This window comes from Psammomys obesus, unplaced genomic scaffold (genome assembly GCF_907164565.1).
Source record: "Psammomys obesus unplaced genomic scaffold, mPsaObe1.curated_primary_1811, whole genome shotgun sequence".
NCBI lineage: Eukaryota > Metazoa > Chordata > Mammalia > Rodentia > Muridae > Psammomys > Psammomys obesus.
Window position 1 is genome coordinate 7,422,451 of NW_026596091.1, and position 23,331 is coordinate 7,445,781.

The 23,331-nt window shown below is 37.4% G+C and overlaps 1 protein-coding gene and 1 non-coding gene across 5 annotated transcripts in view; both read left to right on the forward strand.

Annotated features, from left to right (window-relative positions):
• Anks1b (ankyrin repeat and sterile alpha motif domain containing 1B) overlaps positions 1-23,331 on the forward strand; it is a 1,067,094-nt gene that overhangs the window by 541,349 nt on the left and 502,414 nt on the right. The gene's annotated exons all lie outside the window — the stretch shown is intronic.
• Positions 16,158-16,264, forward strand: LOC129691801 (U6 spliceosomal RNA). Its single transcript, XR_008722558.1, has one exon. It is a non-coding gene; the product is annotated as a U6 spliceosomal RNA (small nuclear RNA).

Below are 23,331 nucleotides of genomic sequence, written 5' to 3' on the forward strand. Positions count from 1 at the left end.
AAAAGGGTAGGACTACCTATGGGATCCTGCAGCAGTTTCCCCAGCCGCATGTATATCCACATAAGCTTTAATTGAGCCTGTGCTGCAGGCTGAGTCGTCTCTACTGCCTTTATTTCTCCTTAAATGAGGCCCCAGGGTCAGGCTTTTTCCCTGCTCCCTCCCCCAGCATGATTCAGCCTGTGTGATTTTTTTTCTGTAGAAGAGCTCCCCAGATTCCATTTTTAAACTGACCTGAAGCTGTTCCCCTGTCTGCTTCCCATAAATTTAAAGCATCTCTGCTTCATTGTTCAAGCCCTGGAAATCCAATCTTTCCAGTCTTCAGAAACCTCTCCAGCTGCCTAAATTGTTTTGCCTCCATTTTCATCTCAAACAGCTTTTCGTTTCCCAGTGAGCACACCAGCTTCATCCCTGCAAAGGCCAGTTCCTAAGCAGCCGCTGCTGTGATTGATAAGTGCAGATCCCATTTTGAAAGCCACCTTGCTCTCCCTACCCACTTTCAGACCAACATGAAGTGGTCTAGATTTTCAACGGTAGGGTGGCCCAGGAGAACACAGGGCCTTGTACTGTTGACTGATCAAATGTCATGAAGGAAAAGCAAATGCAAGGGAGATGCTGGAGATTTGGCTGCAGCTGTAAGAGCCTAAGAACTCCTGTAACATCATGGAAGCTGCTGGCGCTTTGGTAGTGTCGGTTTATAACTAGAGAAGCCATACGAAGGAGAATTTTGACATTTACTGCTACCAGTTTACGTTTTCAGCAATAGCTAGCTTCATATTACAGTTCCGTCTCTCTTCTGAAAAAAGTTGAGCAAATCCATCAGTGCCCGAATAAATCCAGAAAGACACAAGAGCAGTTGATGTCTAAAATACATATAATATTATTTTACAAACACATACAGATAGTAGTATATAGATTGTTAGTTTTATTTTAATTATAATTTAAAATTTATAAAAATTAAGGTATACATTTTTATTGTTTAGGATTATACTAAGTGGCACTAAAGGATTTTTTTTTAATTTTTGCTTTTGCTTGCTTGTTTCTGTCCAGCAATGTTCAGTAATTTCTTTAAAGAACAAATTATGTAATTTCTTTAAAGATTTACTTTTTATTTGATGTAGATGATTGCTCTATCTGCATGTGCAACTACATGCCAGAAGAGGGCATCCGATCCTAGTATAGATGGTTGTGAGCCACCATGTGGTTGCTAGGAATTGAACTCAGAACCTATGAACCATCTCTTTAAGCCCCCTGCCTATGTATTTTAAACACCTAACAATGATCTTGTTGAAGTCTCTTAATTGATATACTTTCATTTTCTCCCCAACTACATATAACCTAAGCCCCTGAATATCAAGTATCTGACATGCTGTTTAAACTGCAAACCTGTCTTCATTAGTCTGGCATGGATGGGATTAAAATCATCCTCATTTTCCTATTGTTTATACGCCTGCATGTGCTTTAGCTGAGTTCAGAGCTCATCCTCATTTCAGAGGAGGCATCAGTTTGAATCAGCTCCTCAAAGCATGAAAGATCAAGCAGCTTTGTGTGTGAACAATGGAAACTCCTAAACTTGATTTTCTCAAAATTTCAAACTCAGATATATCAGTACAAGCAGTGTACCGTTAACATCTGTAGAACACCTGCAGCCGTTAAAAATGCTCTCCTTTTCAACCCAATCTTTCTTAAGCAGGCATAGGCAATCACAGAAGAGAAAGATCTTTGGAGAGGATTGCAACTCTTGATATAGAAAACAGTCACAGGTTATGGAATTCTAGAGCTGGAATGAACTCAAATTCAGCACATTAATAAAGTAAAATATAATAATTGCCCTCAAATTCAGAAACACTTCAGCCACCGCCTCCACATACATTCTGTCTGGAATTCCTTGTACCTTTTCTAGGGACTTCAGCTCACATATTCAGCTCCTTACTAGTCACTGACGCTCTGGTCATCTTTCTTTTGTTCCTCTGGGTTTTATTTCAGGTAAATAAATAAAGTAGGATTTGTTATTTATTTACTAATGACTTCTTCCTATGGCTGAGTTTGCCTTTCCCATATTAGGTGGATTTTTCCTCTCAGACTGAGTTTTGACCTCTGTCAGTTTGATTTGAACCTTTTGTTTATATCATTCTGATTGTGCTATCAAGAGTACAGTTCTAACATATGTTTAATTTTTTTCTAACGTCCTCAAGCGTTACTTCTATTATCTGTAAGTTCTGAGCAATTTAGTTTATTTTATCTCCTTATTGTCTCATGCTCCCAGCTTTTTTTTCATGCCTGGTAATTTCTGATCAAATGTCAGATGTAAATTTTTACTTTATCTGGAGCTGTCTGGTTTTGTATCCCTACAAAATATTCTTGAGCTTTTTTTCTTGGGTGAAGTTGTGTTACTTGGAAACATGTTGGTTTTTAAATTGTGTTAGGCCAGAAGACAGCAATGGGAACCTCAAAGGAGAATTGTTTTCCACTAATGAGGCAAGGTCCTTCTGTGTGCTCTCTCTAATTCCAGCTGAGCCGATAGGAACAGCGCTATTCCTCAACCAATATGAGCACTGGGTATCCTGTTAATTCCTACTAATATTTTCAGGTGGTTCTTTCCCCAGAATTGAGAATACTAATGATCATTGTTCAAATGAATCTTCAGGGAACCTTCTTTGGTGGGGGGGGAGCATTATAATTAACTTTTATTGAATTCCTTGACAAGTTTGTTCATGAATATAATGCATTCTGGAAACTCTCACTTTCGTTAGTTCTTCAGCTATACAAGTCCTTTTTTCATGGTCCTGTTTTATGGTTTTATCTTAAGTTTAACTACTGAGTTTAACCAGGGATGTCTCTGTGACCAGTGAGATTCAAATTATTCTTTGAAACCTGCTAGACTTCCCTGTAGGAACATAAGTGAAGACCATGATTGCCTTTTTCCCAGAATTCATCAATAGCCAATAGTTTAGGAAGGTGTAGTGTGGTTCTGAGAGTCGCTCTCTGATCCATGATTGGCTGATGATGAGCCCAGTCTTCTGCGGGAATAGTGCACACAGATGCAGTCTCTCCAGGTGATGGTTGCAGTGGTTATGCCATGGCCAAAAAATAGCATTTCATAGAACCTTTCTATATTTTTTGGCTCTTATATTCTTCCCCCTCTTCTGTCATAGTCTGTGAACCTTAGAAGGAATGGTATAAATGTCCTGTTTAAGCATGAGAACTCAGCTGTCACTTATTCTCAGTACCTTCTGGAATCATGAGTCTGCATTTACCAAAGTTCATTGCGAAGAGAAGCTTCCAAAACCACAGGCTCTTACCATTCCTCTAAGTGCTCAAGAGATCTAGTTGGTAAGATCCTATTATTGAAAACACTAGATTGTCATTCACAACATATAGAGAAATAAAGCTGTAAATGAGCTGGAAACTTCCTCCTTGCTGACAAGCTTTCACAGTGTTACGCAGACATCTGGAGGAAAGGACATCAAGATCTTAGTTAGTTATGAACCCTACAAACTAGAATACCAACCTGCCGAGCAATAAAGACACAAGTGATATTGAAATAACCAACCATTCTCTGGTTGGATTTGAGGCCTACTCCACAGCAGAAAATTCATGGCTTACTGTTGTAAACCCTATCAGAAACCCGTGGATGAAGAGGTCATAGACCCTAATATAAAATTAGTAGAGTTGTTTACAGATGATAAGATGCTAAACTAGCTTCTATGCGTCTTCGAGGTTTTTATCTGTATTTGCTACATTTGCATTCCTGTCCATCCTCTGCACCTCAATCTTCCCAGACTCACAGTTCTGTTACCTCAAGTCAGACAGTCTTCTCCTCTGTCTGAATTCCTTCTTCTTTCCCTACAGACTTACAGCTGTAGAACTTGGCTTGCTTAATTTTCTCAGAGATTTCTGGCTCTTATCTTCTAATGTGCAATGCTTTGCAAATCAATTCATGCATTTCATATTAATGTTTTTATCTTATTTTAGGAAGAGGGGATAAATTAGATCTGTGTTACTTATTTTTGTCAGTAAAAATTTCTTGCTATTGTGATAGCTCTAATTTTCTGAAACATGGTTGAAATTTCATTCATCTGTATGTGATACTAGGGTATCCATATCACACAGAAAAAAGTATAATCATGTGACCAGTGCAAAGTTAATTTGGAGAATATATATTTGTAAAATAGTAGCAGACACATATACATTCACACTGAGATGGAAAATGATAGCAAAATATTATTAACAGTGATGGATCCCTAAAATTATAGCCAATTGGTATTTATTTTCAGTTTTCTAAATTGTCTTCTACCACAAGAGTACACGGTTTTCACCAAAATTCAATGTTATTTGATATATTTATATATGTGTATCTTTACAAAATAATTTTTCATATATAATATATTTAATTTTCTAAAGAAAAGTAGGTATATTTGCCAGTGAATGGAACTCCCAATAATGGAGGTAATCTGTTCACTCTATTAGAAATTGTTATCCAGAAGCTGAATGGCCAGCAACAGGGAGGCAGAAATGAATTCCTAGAGTTGTTAACTCATAAGGTGTAAAATCATAAGGACACACTGATTCCACTGAATATGGTGACTCATGTTCCCTTTAATAGTCAAGAATGGGGAATGCCTACAGGACTACTAGATAAAACTATTTCTGAGAATGCCCTGAATCTGGCTTCTGAATTCGTGGGTAAGTGAGCAATTTTATGAAATTGTAATGAACGGACAGTAAAGAGACTAAAAAAAAAAAATCCCATTCTAAGAAAACTGTGATGCATAGGAACGTACTAAGCTAAACAGACACGTGAGTGTCCACTCTTAGGAACTCAGAAGAATGCCCAGAGAAGAACACAGTCAGGGGATGAAGGGCCAGAAGGGATAGGCTTGTCTTTCAGACCATTGTTCCCCAAGTGTAGCTACAGCCTTTTTGGGCAGATCCAAGCCCTGCCACTTAGAAACAGCACAAATCTGCAAACACTTCTAATCTCCTTCTGCTATCGATCCCCATCTGTAAAATGAGGAATAAAGTGGGCATGCTGCAGCTTATTTGAACTAATACAAATGAAGAGCTTAGATTTCCCATTGACAACACGAAGCTTTAAGATGAATGTGAGTTACTGTTCTTCTATATGTATATGGATGTACTTTGAAAAGCTTTATGCTTCATGGATTTAATGTGCACTTAACAATATGTAACTGGTTCCTCAAAGCTGTGATTATGCAGATACTATAGCTTATAAACCATTTGTGATAAGGACAAAGTTGAAAAAAATAATATTCTAATTAAGCAAATACTAATAAAATTCTCTATACAAATTACAAAAAATAGAAAAAGATACTGGTGGCATACAAAAGTCTTATGTTTGTCAGTCTTCTTACTTAACAAGTGAAGTAAATGAAACCCAAAGAGGGGAAAAAGGTTATATAAAGAGATATGAATATCTAAACTCTGCAGTTCTTCATCTCTTATTGTCACGTGTTCCTCTAAGACTTAATTCCTGGCTCTGACACCCTAGCTTCAGCTTCTCTGAAGATGGTCAAGAGCATCTTCAGTTCTTCAGTGTTCCCCTTTCCTCTTTCTATGACACTCATGCTTTAAAGAGAATGGACTTCCACAATTTCAATAACCAACCTCAAACTTAATTCTGACAGAAAAAAAATTTAATCTAGTTAGCCTAAGTGTGACAAACAAGGCAGGTTGTGGTCAATAAAGGTTAAAACAGAGAGCGAGTAATGTTGTTTAAACACTGTGAAAATAATAAATAGCTCTTATTTGACATACTTCATGCATTTGAAAAGCATTCAAATCAGACCTGGATTTGAGTTTTTATTAAGGTTGAGAAGAAACAATATCAGGGTCCGCTGCTGACCGACAGAAGAGAATTCAACACATGATGACACCAGCTACTCATTTGAACTCTAGATAGTGAAATGATTGAAGAGAAGTCCAGGAGAATGACACACAAGATTAAGGCACCCCAGAGGCATGTGCTCTCCATTTAAGGAGCGCAGTCTGGTGTGAGTAAGAATCACGGTGCAGTATACCCGCTGTAATAGAAACAGGGAGGACTCAAATGAAGCATGATATAGAAAATGCACAACTCTGTCCAGAAGGTAATGAGGGTCATGGAGGTGAGCAGACACTTGAGCTGAATGGCGAAGAAATCCCTTTTTTTTTCTTTCTTTTTTTTTTTTTTTTGGCTGGGTAATGCAAAATAAGAACAACTCAAGCTGAGAGGAAAGCTGAGGAAGTGCTGAAAGTTGGGTGCCCTCAGAACACCCCCAAATCACCTGACAATGACTCATCAAAGAGAGTTCACAGCAGGAAAAAGGAAAAGGTGAATAGAAAATATCTAGCTGCTTGGTGAACCTTCAGGAAGATTCTTTCTGAGGAGGTTCAGACATAGAGCAAACACCATAGGCCTACTCTGAACTACACGGATGCCCAAGACAGTCATCTGTGGTCTTCACTCATTACATTGGTCTACATTCTTCTGTCTCAGAGTATTAGTTCACTCATTGCTGATAAAAGGTAGAAGGCCCCATGGTAAAGTTTGAGAGATATACACTGGGTCTTTGTAGTCATTTGGGAATTGTACCTGACCCCCAAAAAATATATATATCAGACAGACTCTCTGTTCTTGCTGTAGTGTGGAATAGAATGATCTAAAAACAGTTGAGAACAAACAAATAAGTGTCTATCTCTCCTCTCTCCATGTAAGCACGAGGTAGGGCTTCCTGTTCTAAACTCACCTCACCAGATGGCAGAGTAGCATCATGAGCATTTCTGTTGTGAACTGAAAACAAGGAGTATTCAAAGTTTCCAGTGGTGCCAATGGCTCAGGTTGATAGCCTTGATTTCTGATATCATCTCTTTTAAGATCCAGACTCCTAGCTGCTGGCCTGAATAAATAGTCCTTTATACAACAGCAACAACAAAAAGTATTCTTTACAAGAGAACAGAGTTCATGGCTTAAGAAGCGACTCATTAACCCAGATACCCTCAGCCTAGAATACTATAAAAACAATTACTAAGATTTATTTCAGTGCCATGATTGAAAATCTATTTCTCCATTGCAGCAAATGCTTCAAGTACATTTCTCTAATGAAACTCATTATCATAGCCTTTTTATTCTTTTTATGTAATGGGAAGTTGAATAGTGTAGTTTGAAGAGAAAATAATGCTCTGAAATTTTGTACCCATCAGGAGGAAATCATTCATTTCTGTCATTCTATTTCAATGTAAGCCTCTTCTACACTATAAAAAAAAATGAAATATGGATAACAATAGAGATATCGTGTTCCTCTCTCCTTCTCATTCTGCTCCTCTCTCAGTACAGTTATATTATATTATATGTACTTTCAAAATCTTTTATGGTAATAAAAATCTAATGGGAAGTTTCTTAATACTTTGACCGCTTAAAACTGCCTGGCACTTTAAAAAAAAAAAAAAAAAACAGAAACACGTGGGCATATTATTAATGCAACACCCTGGGTGCTTTCCAAGCTGAGTAATTATATTCCACCTACCTAGGTCCCCCTGGTGGTTTCAATTTGCATACAGAATTGTTCTTCACTTCCAGTTTCTGAGTTTTTGTGGTGTTTACTTTCACATTGATACCTACAGCACCAATCTTGCTCGACAGTCAGCATTTTTTATGAAGTAGAGGAAATCATAGTGTTTCTTTCTCTGTATATTGTTCTTTTGATACAAACACTCTTAGATGTATATTCAATAGCTCATTTGAACGATACTCCCGTGTGCCCGCTCACCTTCAGATACTACAGTTGTTTGTTACTCTTCTTTTGTATACGTATTTTTTTTTAACTTTCTGGAGTTCCTGGCAGTGCTATAGGGACATTTAGAAAGAGGTTATGAGTTCCTTAGCAGCCTATCCATCTGTAGAATTCATGGAAAATTTAATAATGTTTTCTGAAAATACAATCTCTAATAAAAGAATGATAAAATTCGCCATCACTTCAGTATTAATTAGGTAAAATGTGTTGATTTGAAATGAAATGCTTTGATGGTCAGATGTTCTATTGAGTAGTTTTTATACAGTAGCTTATTTAGAATGCTTATAACCCGTTGTGTAGGTAATATTGTTTTTCCTCTTTTAAAGATGAGGAAATTGAAGCTCCAGTGCATGAATGAGTGGCAAAGCTATACTTTAAATATAGGCACTCTGGCATAGGATAGTGAATGGTTTAGTCTCAGTCTGACTCTGAAAACCTGAGACCTGGACAGTCTCCTCCTCTAAGGTAAGTGAGGTTAAAAGCCATAAAATTCCAGCTTTTCAGTGTGAATCCAAAAGCAAGAGCCAGTGTCCTCATAAAAGCGGCTAATCCCCTCCCTGATAGACAGGGTGAAGCCATTTTGTTCCATCCAGGCTATCAACTGATGAATCACACCCATTCCAGGGAGAGCAACCCACTTGACTCAGTCTCCTAATTCAAGCATTTATCTCATAAGGAAAGTGCCTACGTATCTGGGCTGCCTATTTTCTAATCAAACTGATAATACAAAATTGACAATCATTGAACTTTTGGCCCATATCCTGAAAAGTCAGTTACATGGTATTCTAATAATGAAAGATAACGATCATCCATCTACCTCTTTCTTTTTTATTATTATTATATTTCATTTCTTTTTCTGTATCTTTTATTTTTTATTTTTTTAACTTTTATTAATTATACTTTATTCACTTTGTATCCCCCCATAAAGCCCTCCCTCCTCCCCATCTACCTCTTTCTTAACATGAATTGAACTCATACTTATTTCTTAAGGAAAAAAAAGGTGGTTACAAAATGAAAAGTGTTATCCAAATATTTTAAGAAAACTTATTTCCAACTGTCTTAAATCAGGTTCGTGAAATATATTTCTATGACCAAAAGAAGCAAGAGGCTTGATTTTTTAGCTTTCCAAATGCTGAAAAGCCATGTTCCCTAGCAACACCGTGAATTCACATAAGAAAATTTCAAATACCATTTATAGCAGGTTCTTTTTTCCCCTTCCATGCCACTTCACTCCAAGCTCATGACTACTAAAGACAAATTAGCTTTGGAGACTTTAAGTAATGCTCTTAACAGGACATCATAGAGGTTGGCCGAAGAGAATGTCATTCATAATGTTATTTAGACTCACTTAAAAGTCCGTAGAATCACACTTCACTTTTTTCTCTCTGTTACACTGAGTGTAATCTATGGCAGAACTAGTTATTAAATTTTAATGCTACCATAAATTAGAGCTTCGGTGATTGGCCTGAAATAATACACAAAGTACACACATCTTTATTTACAGTTTTGCTTTGCATATCTGTAAATGGTTTATGTATGTTTTGTGTAATTGACTACATATGTATATGCTTATATAAATTTGTGTGAGTACTCTGTATATACACACAAACACTTGATCTCGAGTGGAGACATTCATGATTTCCTGTTTCCACTCTGAAAATCTTGTGGCAAACAGGACTTTTAATTTATTATGTCAGGACTCATAGGGCTGTAAAAATGAGTTGTAGTCATAGGCATGATTGAATGTTTCAACATGTGGGGAATTGTACTGTTAACATATTACAAGGGAAAGTGCACCATTTCATGGGATGCTTAAAACACAGTAAAATTCAGTGCTGTTAAGATTGAGAAGTAAGTCACAAAAGCAAAATTACAAGTAGAGATGTCTTTAAGTGGATACTTATCTATTCAGGACATGGCAAATCTATAGCATTACTTATATGTAAATGTAATAGAATCCTGGCCAATGCAAAAAGATAAGAGGAAGAACTATAAGTCACTGTGGTTGAAAAAGAAGGAACATTCTGCTTCTGGGATAGCTCACTCAGGATGATCCTTTCCAGTTCTCACCATTTACCTGCAAATTTCATGATTTCCTTGTTTTTCATTGCTGAGTAATATTCCATTGTGTAGATGTACCATAATTTCTGTATCCATTCTTCAGTTGAAGGGCTTCTGGGTTGTTTCCAGCTTCTGGCTATTACAAATAAAGCTCAACCAACAAATATGGTTGAGCAAATGTCCTTATTGTGTACTTGAGCCTCTTTGGATATATGCCTAGGAGTGCGATCTTGAGGAAGTGCTATTCCTAGTTGTCTGAGAAAGCGCCAGATTGATTTCCAGAGTGGTTGTACACACAGTATATACTCACTCATATAGACATATAATATAGGATAAACCTACTAAAATCTGTACACCTAAAGAAACTAATCAAGAGGGAGGACTCTGGCTAAAATGCTCAATTCCCATACTGAAAGGCAAAGAGGAAGGACATCAGAAGAAGAAAAAAACAGGAAACAAGTTAGGAACCTGCCACAGAGGGCCTCTGAAAGGCTCTGCCCTGCAGACTATCAAAGCAGATGCTGAGACCTATGGCCAACTGTTGGGCAGAGTACATGGAATCTTATGAAAGAAGTGGGAAATAGTAAGATCTGGAGAAGACAGGAACTCTACAAGGAGAGCAAAAGAACCAAAAAATTTGAACACAGGAGTCTTTCGAGAGACTCATACTCCAACCCAGCACCATACATGGAGATACCCTAGAACCCCTGCACAGATGTAGCCTGTGGCAGTTCAGTGTCCGAGTGGGTTCATGGAACCCACTCGGGTTCCATGGGAAGAATGACTGTCTCTGACATAAACTGAATGGCCTGCAATTTGATCACTTCCCCCTGAGGGGGGAGCAGCCTTACCAGGCCACAGAAGATGACAATGCAGCCACTCCTGATGAGATCTGATAGACTAGGATCAGAAGGAAGGAGAGGAAGACCTCCCCTATCAGTGGACTTGGGGAAGGGCATGTGTGGAGAAGAGGGAGGGAAGGTAGGATTAGGAGGGGAGGAGGGAGGGGTTAATGGGGGGATACAAAGTGAATTAAGTGTAATTAATAAAAGTTAAAATAAAAAAAGAAAAAGAAGGAACATAATGAATTACATATCACTTCTAAGTTTATAGCCATAGAAGAGGCAAAGGTCAACTATCAGGGCATTCAGCAAAGTTACTAGATTAGTAAGAGACACAAATATCATTCTCATATGTTTTATATCTGTTTAGATTACATAGTGCACATAGAATATATATATATATATAAATGTTACAAGCACATTTTATAAAAGTAATGTTCCTGTAAAGTTATTTAGGCATAAGTTAAATAAAAGCCATTATGAACAAAGATGTGAGTAAATGAAATCATATACCATAACTAAAATGGGCTGGCTGAGGATCACAAAGATGCCATTTAGCTTTTACTTGGAACTCTAAGGCCAGTATAATATTTCAAAAGAGTTTTTCATGGAATTTTATAAGCATGCACTAAAATTAATGAAGAGGATCAGGGAACCAAAATGATTTTGAAAATATGGAATGACCAGGTTTGGTCAATGTAAAAGCTTACCATGAAAGTATCAGTGACTAGGCTGAAGTGGAACTGATACAGAGACAGACCAAATGAACATGACCCAGAAAAGTGAACCTTTAACTGAGCTCCCACTGAAATGGAAACTTAAAGGTGAGTGTTTGTATAACAGACCCTACTCAATAAAATATTTTAAGTATTTTCATGTTTAAAAAAGTTTCTTATAAGCCTTTGCACAAATGTAATCCATGGACAATTGTAACAATTTTAGGGAAGGGGAATTAGGTCAGTTGAGTGCTCCACAGATATGCAGATTTGAATTCCATCTGTAGCACCTACTTGAAAAATCCAGATAGCCCTATGAGCCATACCTGCAGCATTTAGGGAACAGAAACAAGAAGACCCTTGAGTCTGTGGCTAGCCAGTCTAGCCAAATCAATGACCTCCAGGTTCAATGAGACCCTTTGTTTCAGAAAATAAGGTCAAAAATAATGGAAGAAGACACTTGACATTGATTCCTGGCCTGTGCATACACACATACATTTACACATGAGAACACGTACACAAGGAGGCATAGACTACAGAGTTATACATGGGGTATAACTATACACGCGGTGATTCAAATATATCTGCAATATACATATTGCATAAACAAATAAATATAGCCATATACTGACTGTATGTTTATACTTTGTGTGCTTATATTTAATTTGTTCTTAAACTAAATGATGGTTTTAAAAATTAATGTAAAAACGTATCTATGTGTATAGATATGGCTCGTTCATCATTTATTCATTTAATTGTTTAATAACCAATAGCCAGGAGATAGGTTTGAGAGACAGACAGAGGTATTTATTTGCTGCTGAACTATTTTGAACTATTAGTTCTGTAATTCCCCTGGATGAAATAGTACTCCACAGGAAAAAGTTACAAAAGTCACAAAGTCACAAAGAGCCTGTTCCAAGACAATCATTACGCCATGTTCTCCAAACCTGTGCATGCTGCAGATCTGGAAGGAATAACTGCTCATATGATGGATGAAGAAGTCCTGTTACAGAACACTCTTCAGAGGCTGAACAAGAAAAAAAAATCATTAAGATGATATTTACTGTAGAAAAATATAAAATCCTGCCTTGAGGTTAAAAAATAATCAGTTGGGTAAGAAAGAATGTATCATAGGGTACTTGCTTTGAGTGTTAGCTGCATAAAAATGAGCTAAGAGGTTTGATTGACCTCATCTGCAATCAGATGCAAAATGTCTATAAAATTATACTGAATTTAGAATACAGTAACCAGATCACTAGGAGTACTATCCTTGTGCCTGAATAGGTGATAATTATATAAGCATTTTTAAATCTCATTGGCTAGATGGCATCTAGATCTAGAAGCGCTGGGTCACACAAAGCCATCAGAACAAACTTTCAGCCTATAAGATATTATGGAGAGCTATAAACACTTTTATGAATTGTTTAATTCATAAATATTACAGTGGTCAGCACACTGACCTGAAAACACACATGAAACTATTTGCTAACTACTCAGCTTGTCAGTAATGAAAAGGTCTTTCCGTGGGGTAAAAAATGAAGATGAAGTAATATGTGGTGACGTTATGATTAGAGATGAGTGAGTAACTGACCACTGTCTTCATGGTTCTTCCACCCATTCTTGTGAGGCTGCTAAATGATGAACACACAGAGCAGCAGTGGGAGGAAGGTTGAAGAGCCCTTTTATCAATAGCAGCCTCAAGAGCTGTAATAGGGAAGAACTCAAGGAAATTCTGTATCGGAGCACTAAGGTCTCCTCTTTCTGGCTTTCTCCCATCATGCACTCCTAAAAACTTAAACCACAGGTCCAGCATACATAAAATTGAAATATATATGTACAGTCAAAATGCTGTATGAAAGAGGTTCCCCAAAATGTGATTCAGTTTCTGTTACAGAAATAAAAGTAGAGATAGATTCCACTCAACAAAAGCACATTGTGTCAGTCACATAGCTGCCAATAAAAGAAGTTCACTGCCCTAAGAGCCAATTCTCTCTTATTGGAGTCTAAATACTCTACAGAGCAGGGGACCTGCACAGTAAATTATACTCTTAGGAAGTTAGACAGGGAAGTTTTTATGGTCTGATCCAAAATCTGGCTGCTTTGATTTCCCTGGACTACTTGGGATTTCATGGCCGTGATGTCCAAGGAAGATTCTCTCAAAGAAATTTGACTCCTGATAGTAGGTTTAAAATTCCATTTGACTCTCATAACTTTTGATGACACACAGTGCCTTGTGTCATTATTCCCAGTGAGTCTGCATCTCTATGTTCTTTCTCTGTCTCTCTAAAAATACCGAGTGTTTTTTGTTGTTGTTGTTCCTATAATTCAATCTTTATCCTATAGGATTTAACACCACCACCACCATAAGGTAAATAGGACTTTGAAACTATTAATTTGTCCACATTTTTTGTCAATATTTTTTGTAATATTCTTTGGTAAATAAGTCAAAGAGTTGGGAGCTAATTTAATCTTAATTAAACTATCACCAGCAGAAAATAATACAGTGTATGATATGAATTCATTAATCTTTCTGTTGGTTTAGTACAGTATCAAAATGTGAATTAATTGCTAAAGATTCAAGATATCTTCCTAGGAGATTCAGAAATGAACAAGCTGAAATGTCTACAAAAGCCTAATATATCTTCTATTATAAATGATAGGCATCAAATATATCCCTTAGAATCTTGAAAAATTGAGAACACTCAGAAAGCCAAGTCATCCTCAGTTATCTACAGATGTGAGCCCAAGGTGCCTCAGAAAACGTCTGTCACTGGAATCCAAGAATACCTCTTTTTAGCTGTTATTGTTAGACTTCTTTTTAACCACCCCTCTTTGTAAAGCTGTCAACAGAAATAGCATGGCCAGCCCCTCTGAACTCACTCTCGGGGAGGCAACACCTAGTAGGGATAAGCAGCAAGGGGAAGAGAGAAGAGCCAAGAATCAGCACTGCATGGGAAACACATTTTATGCATTGAAAGTGTGGGCAGTAATTTAAAGAGAGGAAAACCCACCCCACAACCTGCTTCAGAAGGCCTTTCGTGACCGTCCATTAAAATAGCCCCCTCTCTCCTTCTGCTTTGTTGTATTCTTTATATAATATTATTGCATTATCTATATGGAAAATTGTTTTTGTCCATCCATGATGTGTACAGCTACTTTGTCGTTTTCACTGTCAGAATCCAGTGGTTTGGCCCACAGTTACTTGTTTTTTTCAAATTAGAGATAGATGGAGGCTCCTGGAATGATTGATGGCTCACTAAAGCCTAAAAGGAGAAGTTGACTGGACTGGGAAAATACCAGAATAGACTGTTTTTCTCTTTGACAAAGAAGGATAGAATAAGCATGATGACCTGTGACTAAGCCCACATTGCTTCTATGATGCATTTTATAACTTTAGATACTTAGAACCCATGATATCCAACAGTATACGTACCCTCCCCATGGAAATGCAGTTTTTAAAATCATCAGTAACTGAGATGTAAGACATGTCCAATGGCATGGCTCAGTGAGAGTTTACTGCCATTTCCAACCTACAAAAACGAGCATAAACAAAAAGCCCACAGTTTATTGCCATTTACATGTATTATGTAATTTTTGTTCATATGAGATCATTCTAAGTCTATGTGCTCACTAATATTACTTAACGATGTGACCTTTTTGAACCTTTCACACACAAAAAGAAAAAGAAACTAGCATTTGAACACAATAATCAAGAGACTATGATTAAGAATATGATTGGGGACTTCCATGGTATTATATTTTAAGTCTTTATGAAATGTGACATTTTCTAGAGATAGATTTGCTTTTATTTATATGTGTGAGTGTGCATTCCTTGTGTCCATAGAGGCTCAAAGAGGGCCCTGGATGCCCTGGAACTGGAGTCAAAGGTGTTTGTAAGAGGCTGGATGTGGGTGCTGGTTATTACATGCAGGTCCTCAACCACTGAGCAGTCTCCTCAGCCCCAAATAGAATATTGTAGTTAGCTCTTAATGTACTGTCTACTGCCAGTCTGCCTTTGATTACATAGAATGTGTTTTATTGATAGGATTATGAACAAAAAGTAAATTAAAAAGTAGATCCAAGTAAGACAAGAAAAGGAGTAGAGACTACATCTCCTTCAAGCTACTTAGCAATGATGCTTTTCCTGTTTATTTAGTAGATGAATCTAGAATGGCTGTCAAATAACGGAAGTATGAAGATTCTTCCAGGATATTGTTTTACTTGAGGTGGATGAAGCAATTTAGACATCTAGCATATCAGCTGTGACCCCTATTGACCCCTGAAGACTGTTTTCAAAGGGAATAAGCCTTTTGACTCTAAAAAGTAATTTACATTAATTGAGCCACCTTTGCATTAGTAGATAAGTAAAATGAAATGATAAGGATGGTAGTGTTTCATTGAAAGGCAAATGACATGTCTTTTCATGTAATGCATAGTCCTGGGGAGGAGGCTATGGAAAGCACACTTGTGTAAACATCTTCATGCTTTCCTGGGTCAAGACTTTTAATTAAAAAAAAAAGCATTGGTAAAAATCTGCTGGGTATGGTGGCATGCTTAATCCTGGCACTTAGTAGGCAGAGAAAGGGGACTCTCGGGGATTCCAGACCCAGCCTGGTCTACATAAGGGAGTTCCATTACAGCCAGGGATATACAGTGAGACCCTGTCTCATAAATAAATAATGAAGTACAGTGCTTGTCATGGTGAGGTGGAGAAAGCACAGTGCTTCTAAGAGAGCACGCACCTGTATGTGCTCGTTTCAGCAGCACACACACTAATACTGGAACGATACAGAAGAGATTATCATAGCCTCTACACGAGGTTGGCACACAAATTCATGAAGCATCCCATATATATTTTTTTTAATTGGTAAAATCCTCCTGCATTTCCAGCAAGTCTTTTGCCATACAAACAACCAGCACATATTTTATTCTGGAAAACAAAACAAAACAAAACATTATTTTCACATTTGGGATCTCTTTGCGGTGGGAATAAATCTGTACCAGAAAAAGTCTTGATCTGTAAGTTTTTTGACTTACCCCTTAAAGTCTGAGACAGTGGTAGAAGCTAGTGCATTCCCCATGCTCATTCCCGGAGTCTCCTAAGAAAAGCGCTCACTGCACAGGCTCCTACCCAGAGTCCCTTGGTTTCTGCTCCGTTCTTCCTGTGCCGCTTGGTCAAGTTTTTCCCTTTGTCACTTTCAAACGCAACTGGATTACCCTCCTGGACTCTGCTCTCTCTGCCTTACCACTGGTATATGGCCTTTATTATAACATACTGTGTGGCTTACACATATATTATCAGACATCCGTAATTGTATTTACATGAATTTTAGTGTTGTTGATTTTCATATCGATTGTGTGTGTGTGTTAATCCCCGCCCCTCTCCCTTGGGGGGCCAAATTTGTCTTTTTTTCCTCTGCTAGTTTGAAACTCAATAAAGGAAAAACATGTCTTTTCAGTTCCCTCAATTCATGGCTTACAGTATATACCCAATGATTTTTAATGAACCAGTGACTGAGTGAATATGTTTGTATTTACCTGCAATGTATATGCTTTTGACTGAATGAGTGAATGAATGGCAAATCCTTAATCATAAGAATTCTCATACTCAGTTTCCATGAGTATCCAAATGAGAATGTAATTATTGTTCTGCATCTTCTTATTATATGGGGGATAACCCATGCATTGAAAGAAATCAATTTTTCCTGAATATTTTTTTTGTCTGGCATGGTTGTTAATTTTATGTGTCAATTTGACTAGACTACTATTTGACTTGATAATTAGCAAATTTATTTTTAGGTGTATGTTGTTTCTGGAAGAAATTAGCATTTGGTCATGATCTGCTCTTACCAATGGGATAGGTATCATGCATTCTATTGTAGATCTGGGAAAAAATTGAATAAAAATGAGGGAAGGGTTAATTTGTTCTCTCTTGAGCTGAAAACTCCACCCACCCTTGAACATCTGACCTGATGGTTCTTGGACATTTGGACATTAGGGTATAAATCATTCACTCTTCTTATTTCCAGGTTTCTGAATTCAAACTGAATCACACTTACAGCATTTTTGGCTCCTTAGCTTGTCACTGGAATGCCATGGCCCCTTTAATCTCCTGAATCAGGTAGCACAAGACCCCAGAATGTCCTCTTAGATGTCTTCATGTGTCTTATCAGTTCTGCAGCTTTGGGGGAAACCCAATGAAGTCATCTCACCATCAAACAGCACTTGAATTTTCCCCCCAGTCTTTACTTCCACATCAGACTGTTGTCAAAAATTTGTACAGACAAGCTCCATCTCTAAATCTTCACCTTTATGCACCAAACCAGACCAAGGATCAACTATAGCAAGAATAAGCAAAAGTAATCTTCTATGCACTCTCTCTACCTTACACCGACTTTAGTCTGAAAACAATGTATTGCCTGCTTAAATCTACAGAACAGGTGGACATGAGCCTTTTTACTTTTCCCTAGCTTCCTTTTATTAGGAAAGGGATTTGTAAACATGTAGACCAAACAAAATTTACTGCAAGCAAATTGTAGGTGCTTCATTGGGCTTATTACACTGGGCTTTGATCTATTTTTTTATTCACTTGCAAATCTGAACTTAGCGGATGTTCAGTGCTATTGTCAGAGAAAACAAAAGGCCCAACATGTCATCTATAGCACATTTCAGATTGCAATGATAGTTTACCTATAATTATCTTTAATTCATGTCCTTCTAAAAGGATAATGAGTTGCATTTGTCCTACTTAGCAACCACTCATTAGCTAGATCTGGAGGTCTGCATGAAGTCATTTGGATCATTTACAAATCTTTCCCACAGGCCTAACTCTTTAGGGACTTCAATGCCTTTGGTTATATTTTTTAATTTCAGTCTTTTTGATGTAGTTTCTTCCCTCTTAGTAAATTAATTAAAGCATTTTTCCTTCTATAAGTCATAGTAATTAATCTGGCAGTTGCAAAGATCCCATCGTCTTCAGGCTGATCGAGTCGTATGGGCGTTCAGCATTCAGTGCAGTTTGCTCCAGGATTGATTTGATTACAGCCATCTGTATTGACCATGAAGGCAAATTCAATAAACACACTGGAGGAACTGTGATTTGCCCACCAAAGATGGGAACAGCAATAGGTGAAAAACATTCATTGTCCCTTCTGGGAAAGACAAGAAATCAATAAAGCAAATACTCATCTCTGGAGCTATGGAGGCTGAGGATGACAACAGCTAATATAAAAAATAAAGTTCAATTGCTTATCCAAAACATGGGGGAAATGCAGAGAATTTTTAAAAATTATTTATTTTGAAAATCTGTGTTAGTTATAATCAACTAACTATCTATAGTTATAATCAACTAACTAACTATAGTTATAATCAACTATAATCAACTAACTTTTTCTAGAGTCTGTCCTAAATTCTATCATCAGAATGAGTTTTTTGGAAAACTGGATAACCATTTATCATGAAAGTTAAGCACTTGATCATTGTGGTTATATAGTAAGGGTCAAGAAAAGCCTAAGGCCAGAAAAAATAGAATAGAGGATCATATTTACACTAATGTTCATTTTTATTACAGTTTGAAAGGATAAAAAAGAGAAGGAGCAAAGTAATTTAAACAAAGGTTTGCTGTGAAAATTAAGCCTGTATCTCGTGTTATATTGACGTCTTATACTGTATGTTAACTCATATGCCCCTTCCCATTCTTCAGAACCTGAAAAATGAAATAGAATAAATGGTCTATGATCAAAATTGCAAAAATGACTAACATGTCAGATATAGGCTTATATGTCCACTACCATGCAGGCAGACATTTCCTACAAATGGCTTGTTTAAAATTAGAAATGTGTATGAAAACAGACATGGACAATTGCCATCTTACTGTCCTGAATTTAAAAAAAAAAAATCAAAACTGGAAACATAGAGTCGCATTGGCTATGGAAATGGTTCTTAATTTTAATCTTAGTATTTTTCTACCTTGAGATATGTTTTGTATGAGTAAAGTGAGTGAAGTGGCTAGATACATCGGCTATGATCAGAGAGACGAGGTTGAGGCAGGCATGGTTCTTGTTCTTTTACTTCATGACACAATTAGACCAATTACTTATCCTCCCTAAAACTATTTGTTAAAGTGAGAACACAGAATCCCTGCCTTATAGGAGTGCCGCACCTACCAAAGGGAGTGTGTGCTGCCTAGTGCTTGGCACGCGGGAAGCCCTCAAGCGCCCTCCCCGCTGTAATTATGCGGCCATGCACTGGGAACTGTTACAACCCTCATCAGCGCTAATCCTGACAACTAGAACACTTGGAAACTGGAGACAGAGCCTGGGGAGAGAAGAAACCCAGTTAGGCTAGCCAGTGGTATTTACTTAGATACGGACATGCTTTAGACAGATGGACAGACCCCCACACACCTACTTACATGTTAAACTCAACGAGGATCCTTAAAATGGGGGTTAACTTAAAGAAATCATCATATCTAGACAAAGGGAAACTTGCTTAAAAAAAACAACAAACTTTCAAGAGCTTTAGATTGATCAGGGAGAGTTAAACTTGATTACTGGGTTGCCAGTAGAAAGTGTTTCTTAGAATAATCAGGTTTGAAGTGGCTAATAATAGAATACTAGATCTGTAGCTGTTGCCTCTGAGTCACTGGGCCGAGCAAGGGGAGAGCAAAGCCCACTGTGACCTCCCAGGTTGAAATATTTATTGAGGGCCACTGTGAAGCCACAGAAAACAGAAGCAAATGCAAAGGGGAAAGCCTCATTTTCATGACGTGCGACTTTTCAGTTCTGGCTTTCCCTTCCAGATATAGAAAGGATAAACTCTGTGACTTATTTGAAGGTTTGGGAATCTTTTTATTCATTTCTTGTCACTGTCACGTAGCACAGTTCCTAACATGCAGTTTGTTCCCATCCAAATTCAGTGGGTTGAATGAGCTAAACAAAGGTTCTGAGCGAGAAAGCACCTCAAGCATAAAACTGCGCTTGTGTGGGACTAGAGGTCTCGAGACGGGCTTTCTTTGCAGTTATGTTGCGTGAGCTTTCTGAAGTTAGACTCTTATTCACGCATTTGCATCATGGGTTGGATTCAACCAATAGATTTTCTTAGTTCTTACTTTACACGTGCACAATAAAACAATACTAACTGTAGTATTAGTATTGTTGGACTTTGCCAAATTCATCATTAAATAAAATATTGTTTTGGAAATACCTATAATTTTTCTTAGTCCTGAAGTGTTTTACTATTTTTGTAATGGCTTTATAATGTTTGTTGAAAGTTTTATTTGTTCAAGCTTTTTCCCTTTCCAAAAAATTATTAGAACTCTAACCTGAGACACGTGTCTCCTTGCCTTTAGTTATTATATTATTATTATTATTATCATTGTTGTTGTTGCTTTTAAGACAGGGCTTCTCTGTGTAGCTCTGACTTGTTCTGGAACTCACTCTGCAGACCAGAGATCTGTTGAGAAGCAGCACTCTGCTTCTCAAGTGCTGGCATGAAAGGCGTGTGTCACCACAGCTGCTTCAGGAGACTTCTTATAAATAATACTGCATAAACAATAGGTTGAGTAGCTTTTAAAGTTGCTTGTTTCCAGAGTAGCATAACTAACTCAACAAATATACTGGCAACCTTTTAGAGAATGGCAGATCTTAATGGCAGTCAAGTCCCCATAGCCTTCCCAGAGAAATGCCCCATCATGAATATGTTAGCATGCTCAGGATAACATTATAAACTCCCATGGTAATTTAATCTTTATTTAGAGACATGTTTGCCAAATAGTCAGTGATTCATTTGATAAATGTTTAATGTTTGTCCAAGGCACTTTTTTGGCTTCATGGGTACAAATAGAATAAGACAAATAAAGTCTACTATAACTTATACTCTCAGTTTGGAAAGACAGATAAGCAACTTTGTAAACAGATAGACAAGGCTAATTTCAGATGGTAATTAATACTTGAAGTCAATAGAGTAAAATGTTTGGAATAGGGAAATGAAAAATAATCATTTATTTTGCATAGCCAGGAAAGGATATCTCTGAGGATGTTATTTTTGAGCTGAAACCCAAATGATGTGACTCATTCTTGGGTAAACCTGTATAAATACAGAACAAAAATGAAGAGTGACAATAATTTTTTGATATGGGGTCAAAATTCTAGCAGGCCTTTGTAGAAATCAGCAAACTGATTCTCAAAGCCATGTAAGAATTCAAAGGATAAATTAAAAAAACAAATGGAAGTTTTCAAAGTTGCAGTTGCTATGTTGACAGTAATTGACTCCAAGACTTATTCCAAAGCCACAGCATATAAGACTTTTGTATCAATGGAATAAAATACAGGATTCAGAAATTAGCCCACATGTATGTGAATAACTGATTTCAAACAGAGATGCACTCTAGTGAGGAAAACAAAGTATTTTAAAGAATTGTTATTGGAAAATTAGGTTCCACTTTTAAAAGAAAGAAGAGTATTTATCTATACCTCACACCGTGAGTGTGCTTGCCCTTGCTGTGATGAAACACTCTGACCTGTAACAACTTAGAGGAAGAAAAGATGTGTTTCATCTTTTGGAGGACAGTCCATCATCAAAGGAAGCTAAGGCAGGAACACAAGGCAGGACCTTGGCATAGAAACAATGAGGAGCTCTGCTCGCTGGCTGTTCTGGGGCACACGTTCGGCTGCCTGTCTTACGTAGCCCAGACCTTCCTGCCTAGGGGGGGCACCACACACAGTTGCCTGCTGTATCCCTAAATGTCCCTAAAACATGCCCACGGGCCAGTCTGACCACGGCAATTTCCCAGCTGAAACTCCCGCAGAGAACTCCAGGCTGCCTCAAATTGACAACTTGAGCTAAGTAGGGGACCATACAAAAACTTAACTCAAATGGCTTATAAAAATAAATGGGAAAACTTTTAACTATAAAACAACATTTCTAAGAGAAAGTCTTTGTGGTATTATCTTAAACAAACATTTATTAGACAAGACATTGAAAAGATGATCAATGAAGAAAAATTGAACACATTCAGACTTGATCACAATTAAGAACAGCTTTTTCTGAAAATAATTTTTTCAAATCATTTTTTAATATATATTATGTTTCCCTTCCCCCAGCTCCTCTCTGCTCCTCCTAGTTCCTCCCACTGCCACAGTCACCCAAATCCACACACTCTTTCTTTCTCTTTCTCATTAGAATACAAATAGGCATCTAGAAAATAATAATACTGAAAGATAAATTAAAAATTAATGAACCAGAATATGACAAAACAAACAGAAAAAAAGAGCCAAGGGAAAAGAACAAGAAACACATAAAGATGCTGAGACACACATATTCACACTTACAGAAAACTCATAAAAACAAAATCAGAAATCATAATAATAAGCAAAAGATGTGTAAGGTTTTTTTTTTTTTATGCCCAGACAAAGCATTGTGAGACAGAAAAAAAAAAAAAAACCCTCTAAAAATGCTGGTGAGTTTGTTTTCTGTTGATCATCTGCTGCTGGGTATGAGGCCTGCCCTTAAGTATAGTTTGTGTATCCAGTGATACTCTGTTGGGAAAAAAAAAAAATTCCTTTGCAAGCAGTTTTCAGTTAAAGACAGTCTCTGGGTCAGGGATGGGGGCTTGTGTCCACTTCAGTTTTCAGCCTTGGACCCCATTTAGCTTAGGTTTACGTAGGTCCTGTGCCTGCTGCTACAATCTCTGTAAATTCTTATATTCATCAGTCTTGCAGGGTTCTAGAAGGTCTTATTTCTTTGGTGTCTTCCATCCCCATTGGCTTTTACAATATTTCTGGCTTCTTTTTCAGAGTTCTCTCAGAAGCCCTGAGAGAAGAGATTTGATGGAGATGTCCCATTTAGGACGTTCAGGGTGTCCCAAGGTCTCTTACTCTCTGCCTACTGTACAGTTGTACGTCTCTGTACTTGCTGTCTTTT